This window comes from Notamacropus eugenii, chromosome 4, assembly GCF_028372415.1.
Source record: "Notamacropus eugenii isolate mMacEug1 chromosome 4, mMacEug1.pri_v2, whole genome shotgun sequence".
In the NCBI taxonomy this organism is placed as follows: Eukaryota; Metazoa; Chordata; class Mammalia; order Diprotodontia; family Macropodidae; genus Notamacropus; species Notamacropus eugenii.
This window is the reverse complement of record NC_092875.1, coordinates 115282585-115289834: the sequence shown is the minus strand read 5'-3', so window position 1 is coordinate 115289834 and position 7250 is coordinate 115282585.

Genomic DNA, 7250 nt, shown 5'->3' with positions numbered 1-7250 from the left:
GAATGACTTAGATCTTCTCAGCAATATAATGATCTAGGACAATTACAAAGGACTCATGATGGAAAATGCTATCCACATCCAGAGAAAGAACTATGGGCTCTGAATGCAGATTGAAGCATACTGTTTTCACTTTCTTCTATGGTTTTTTTCTTTTGTTCTATTTCTTCTTTCACCACATGACTAATATGGAAATATGTTTACATGATTACACACATATATCAAATTGCTTACCATTTTTGGAAGAAGGAAGGGGAGGAAGGAGAAAAATTTAGAACTCAAAATCTTATAAAAATGAATGTATTTATATACATACATACTGAATATGTATGTATATATCTGTATAAAAAGATATATATACAGAGAATAATTCTAAAGAAAGTAAATACAAAGTTAAATTATAAGGTAGTTTGGACATTAGCATTTGAGGGACTCAGCAAAGGTTTCATACAAAACGTTGGGTTTGAGTTGCCTCTTGAAGGAAAAAGGAGTCTAATAAGGTAAGGAAGAGGTGCATTCCAGTAATGGGAAACGGCAAGGAGATTGAAGATGGCATGTCATGTGTATACAACAAAGAGAAAGCCAGTATGGCTTGGATGGCAGGAAAGAGCACATTGAAACTAAAAAGATAGGTTAGGACCAGGTTGTGAAAGGGTTGAAAAACTCACCAGAAAAGTTTACATTTTCCCAAAAGCACATCCCAAGTCTCTTGGCAAATGTGGACCCAAGTTTGTTCCATTGCCTTCTGAAAGTCCATTCTAAGCAGCAAAGGGGAGGTGGGGTGGGAGAGGGAGCCATGCCAGGGGAAATGATGCATACAATTGTCAGCAGAGAGCAGGGAGGGAGGGAATGAAAGAATCTCTCCTGATCTCTAGTCTAATACTAGCATTACTTTAAAAAAAAAAGTCAAGAACAAGTCTAATTTGTCATTTTTTTCATCTAAAATGAAGATTTCTTTTCCCTTAATTAATTTCCATGACCACACTTGGAAATACTGGCCACAGTTTCAATATGTTCTTACTTAGGATTTAGTCTCCCATCATATTATAATGAATTATTTCCCATTTGTGGAATACTGTCTACGGACCAAGCAGCCAGCAGCCCATATATGTCTGTGCCCTCCACCTCCATCTCCCACCTAAACACTGGGGTCCAGTGAGGTGTTAATAGCATTGCTTAAGAAGTGTAAAGGTGAATGGCACTGGATCTGCGGAAACTTACACCTACAATTATGCACTAATACTTCACCAAGGAAGCAGATGGCATTCCATGCATAAATTATTATTTGTCCCTGGAATTCCCCTTTTGCCTATTACTAAATCAACTTTTAAAAAAAAATTCTTTGTTGGGCCTGTGGCATCCTGGGGGCAGTTCCCAGTTTCCAATAACTCCCCCACAGTATACCCTGCAAAGTTTCTGTTAAGCAACTTCAAATACCAAGACGAAGACTATAGGATGGCATTAATTGAATTTTTCTTTCATTTGACCTGTTTTAATTTATAATGTCTTTATTTGTGTGGGTGTCAAGAGGGTAGAGTAAGTAAGCCTCAGACTTACTTAATCTTTCTATCTTTCTTAGCTCCTAGTAGAGTATTCAGAATACAACAGATGCTTAATAAATGTTAGTTTGAGTAGTTGAGAACCCCTTGGGCAGTCTAGTAAAGCCTATGAACCCCTTCTCAGAATAATGTTTGATGAGGACATCCATAATTGAAGAAAATACTCAATTTATTTAGAAGTTGGTGCAACTAAGGATGCAATTTTTCCTCAAATTCAACTTCAGGGACCCCTGAAATTTTTCCATGGACCTCTCATGAATCTAGAGGCAGCATGCGAAGAGATTCATAATGACTTCTGAAAAAATGCTCAAAGTGAGATTTATTTTCAGAATGATCCACTTGGTACAAAGGACAGGTAGAAAATAACATCATATAATCTCATTCGACCTCCTCATTTTTCCCAATTACAGTCAGGAAAAACTTTCTGACATTAGAGTTGTCCAGAAGTGTAATGACCTTCCTCAAGATGTTGTAGGGTCCCCTTCCATGGAGGTCCTCAAGCAGAGATTAGATGACTACTTGTTGGATCTGTTGTGTGTAGTTTATCCTTTGTTCTAGAAGAGGACCATGACGTCAGGGACATGATGACATGATTTGCAACTGACTTTGATTTGAGGGAGGAAAGACTGTGCAAAAGTCACTAGACTCACTTTCTCCTCCAGAGCCATCTGGGTCCAGTGATCAGATATCTATCAGGATGACTGGAGATGACCCAGGATACAGTGGGAGACTTTGGCCCTTTTAAACTAAGGTCTTTTCAATTTCTCACTTTAAGGGAGGCAATACCCATTCAGTCAATAGGCTTCTTTAAGAAGTGAATCAAAGAATGGCCCTTTTAATCAAAACTTTAAAAAAATCATACTGGGAGGGGAAGACCCGCAAGGTTGCCAGCCAAAAGAGAAACAGTTATCATTTACATTCCCTCTGATCCAGAAGGGCACAAAAAATAACCATTAAGTGATGCTTGGGCAGGGACTGTCCATCCAATCCATGAGATGCAGAATGAATTGTGTTTAAGGCATGATCTTTGAGAAAGAAATCTAGCCAGTAAACCTAAAATTAACTAGGTGGCTTTGAGCCATCAAAATGGACCTTCCTTTCGGCAGAACACCCTCAGGGTAAGGGCAGAGGAGGAGAAAAATGGAGTCTGTTACAGAGAGAAAGATGCCTTCTTTGTGGGGGGGGAGGGTTGGATTCTGTGACTGCAGAAATCCCTTTCAACTCTCAGTATCTGTGACTGTAATTGACTGATGAATGGATGGATTGATTCAAGCAAATTTAATTCAATTCAAGGTGCTGTCCTGGATTTCAATAAAAGGTGGCCAGCTTATATGCCTCTCTTAGATTAGCTGGCCTAGTCCTCGAAAAGCAGATTCCTGGACCCCGCTCAAAACTTTTCCAGCATGGCAGAACCCTCCAGAACTTACACTTCCATTAGATTTAAAACTCCTTGAGGGCAGGAACTGCCTTTTACCTCTTTTTGTATCTCCAGCTGGTTAAATTAACACAGTAGCTGGTACATAATAGGAGTTTAATAAATATTGATTGATTGATTGATTACCTCCACTGGCATAACCTTGAAGAATGCAAGGCCACTTCCTTATCATAATCAAGCATCAGAATGTGACTTTTGTACAAAAAGGAAATCAATGAAAGCCTCCAGTAGAAGGCATCATTAGGGCTGAACCTTGAAGGGAGCCAAGGGTTCCTATAGCCAAGACAATTGCATGAGATGATCTCTAAAGTCCTTTCTTCCCCTAAATTCTATGATCCTATTAGCCTGTAAAGCCATGGAAGGGAATGAGAACACTACAGAAAGAAATGATTCTATCTGTGGAGTATTTTCCTTCATTGTCCCTACTAAAAGAATACTAACTTATTCAAGCCCTCTGTCCGAGTCAGAAGAGAAGTTCACCAATGCCATCTTAAAGTGGCAATCTAACCTACTGTGCTTCCCAGAAAAGATAAATCAGCTCTAGTAAGCACTTTGAAGACAAGGCCTTGTCTTTTTACCTGTGCAGATAACCCTTGACATTGAAAACTGCCTCATTAGCTTTAGCCACTGGGAAAAGGGCAAGAGAATGTGTTGTGGGCGAGAAGTCATTTTTAATTAATTAATTTCACAGGAATATCTAGCAGTCGAGAGAGAGACAGAGAGAGAGAGAGAGAGAGAAAGACAGAGAGAGACAGAGAGAGAGACAGAGAGAGAGAGTGTTTAAAAGGGACTAATTTGAGTCCTTTTATAATTAGCAAGAAGGAAATAAAAAGCACCCAGCACTAGGGTTTAAGCTCCAGGCAAGTCTCAAATTTTAGTAGAAAGACAAGAATCAAGCAGAATGAGAAGGGAGGAGTTGAGACTTTCACCAGTGGCAACAGGACCTACAGGGATAAGACTACTCAGAGGTAGTAGAAATTACATTTTTACTTTACTGGAAGAATGAAGAGGATATGGTACTTTTGAGTGGAATTTTAAGGCTCTGAAGGAAAGGATCTGCTGCATTTTAAAAGTTTGCATTTGCCTTTTTGTGAAATAAATTTTTGTTGATGTTTTTTGTTTTTACGTTCACTATACTTGCCCCTGTATCCCTCCTTACAGAGTGCCTCCCAATATAACAAAGAATTGGTTTCAAAAGAAAAAATAAGTGAAAAAAAATCACTTCAACTGATTCAATATGTACAAAAAAAACAGAACCAAGAGAACATTGTATACAGTAACAACAATATTGTTTTAGGAACAACTTTGAGGAAATAAGTCATTTTTACTATTATAAGTACCAAATTAACTGAAAAGGACATATGAAGGAAAACTCTATCTGCTTTCAGAGAAAGAACTGATAAATAGAAGTATGTATAGAATGATTTTACACACACACACACACACACACACACACACACACATATACATACACACATATATTTGTGTTTAATAGTTCCTATCTTGGGGGGTAGGGAAAAAAAAGAAAACAATTACATGATAACTTGATTATATATTTTAAAGGAATAACAATTTGTATATAATAGATTTACAGTTTCATGTACAGTCTTTTTTTATTATACTGGTTATGGAAATGCTTGTTTTATCCCATAAATTAAAAATATTTTAAATTAAAATTTTTTTTAAAAATATAGGCAATCTTCCACATCTATGGACTTCCCAGTACTATAAAGAAGTGGCAGGGAAGAGAAAAGGTATCTTTTCCATATCTCTTCTTTGGAACCATTACATTTGCCTTTAAGTATAAAATTCTACATGTGTGGCACTGATTGTTACTATTCATTTTACCACCAATAGAAAAGTATTTATCCTATGCTTAACATTAAAATCTTTATTACTACCAACAATAGAAATGTTAGGTGTCTTTTACTAGAGCTATGGGGATGCCCAGAATTTTGCCTTGTATTTCCTCATTCTAGAATGCTAAAAGCAAAATTAGACATTTATCAACCACCTCTAGGGTAAAAAGGCACAAAAAGTCATAAAGCATGGCCCCTGACCTCAAAGAGCTTACAATTTAAGTAGAGATATAGGACAAACATATGGAGATAAGTAAACAACTGTATTGTGCTGTTGGCAGAACTTGGCTGATTTTTTTTTTACAACATCAAAACAGTTTATTACTGAACTAAGATCAACAGTTTTTCAAGGTGATCCCTTCCCAACCCTAAACAGATTGTAATGGAATACTGTAGTGCCTTAAGAAAAGATGAAACATCATTTCAGAGAATCCTGAAGTAATATAAAGTGAAGTGATCAAAACCAGAACAATTTATACGAAGGAAAACAACATTGTATAGAAAAACAATTTTGCAAGACTGGGAGAACTGCAGTCAATGTGTGACAAGCCATGACTCCAGAAAACCTATGATTGCCCATCTGCTGAGAAACAAAGGTGATGTACTCAGGGTGAAGAAAGAGGCATACTTATGAACTTGGTCACTGAATGGATTTGTTTGACTTGACTAAGTATAACTGTTATATAGGCCCTTTTTGTTGTGCCTCAAAACAGTTCTGAGAAGTAGGTGCTATTATTATTATTTCCATTTTACTGATGAAAAAACTGAGACAGACAGAGGTTAAATGACTTGCCACACTGGTCACACAATTAATAAGCAACCAAGGCTGGATTTAATCTCAGGTCTTCCTGACTTAAGGACTAGAGTTCTCTCTACTGTGCCACCTAAATGCCTCTTTTAACTTCTGTGTGCCTCACTCTCCTCATATGTAAAATGGGGATAATAACAGCACCTACTTTACAGGATAGTTATAAGGATTAACTGAGATATTTACAAAGCACTTTGCAAACCTTTAAACTCTATGTCAATGCTAGTGATTATTAACAATAGAGGCAGTAGTAGTCCTTGGAATGGCTTGGATGGGTTCCCCATTTGGTCCTTGTTACAGTATGAGCATTGCCCCAGGAGAGGCACTAAGCAGTAGCATCGAAAACACTGGATTTGGACACCATTGCACTGAGGTTGAAGTCTCCATTATTCCATTTACAACCCGTGGGACTTGGTGCTAGTCAATGAATTTGTCTTAGGATTGCAACGACCACACAAGCAAAATGTGAGTTAGAGAGGATGGTTTCTAAAGTCTCAACAGGTCTTAAAATCATGCCATATGAGACTAAGTTCAGTGAAGTAAAAAAAGTAAAGATGTTTAGCATGAAACAGAGAAGATTTCATGGGGACATGATAGCTAGAGATAATTAAAAGTGGAATGGGCTGCCTTGGGAAGAAATGAGATCTGCATCATGGGAAGTAAAGGCTGGATGACCAGGTCAGGTTAGCTGTAAGGAGACATCTTGTTCAGGACTGAGTTATACTATATGGTCACAAAAGTCCCTTTCAACCTCAAGGCCTAGACTGTGGGGAAAAGATGCAATTTTAGATTATTTCAGCTTCAGGATTCAGTGGGACATTTAAGTGGAGGCACAGAACTAGCCATTGAAAATGTGCACTATCCTTTTTTTTAAAAAAAGCAAATTTTTTTAAGTGTAAGGGAAGACAATATATTTATATTGTATAATGGTTTACAATAAAGTTTGACATCTTATCAAAAACAAAAAGAAAATGTGTATTAGGAATTTAGAAGAGAGGTTCTGGAGGGTACAAATTTGGAAGTTATCTCACTAGACATGATAATTAAAACTGAGAAAATGGATGAGATCAACAAATGAAAAGGTCTCCTATACCATCATTGTATCCCCATTACCTAGTACAGAGACTTGTATGAGAAGTCACTTCATATTTATTGAAGTGAATGGAAAGACTGAAAAGGAGAGGAAAAACAGATGACTGAGAAATGAACCTTGGGGAACACCCACACTTAGTGAGAAAGAAGAAAGTGAGACTAGAAAAGGAAAGGGGGTGGGGGCAGGGAACAGGCTGAGAAGTAGGAGGAAACCAGGAGAGGGCAGTGTCCCAGGAGCCAAGGGATGAGAGGACTTCAAGGGGAGTGTGAGTGAAGTCAAGAAGAATAAGAACTAAGGGTGGGCTACTGAAATTGATCATTAAAAGCATATGAATGACTTCTGATAGAATAGAATGGAAGACAAATTGGATGGATGGACAGTGGAGGCAATGAGCTTCCCAGAAGTGCAGCTTTAAAAGGGAGGAGAGATAGGACCAGGAGTGAACACCTGGCCGCTACAGAAAAAATAAAAGCACCAGGCTTTTAAATTATTGTCCAAA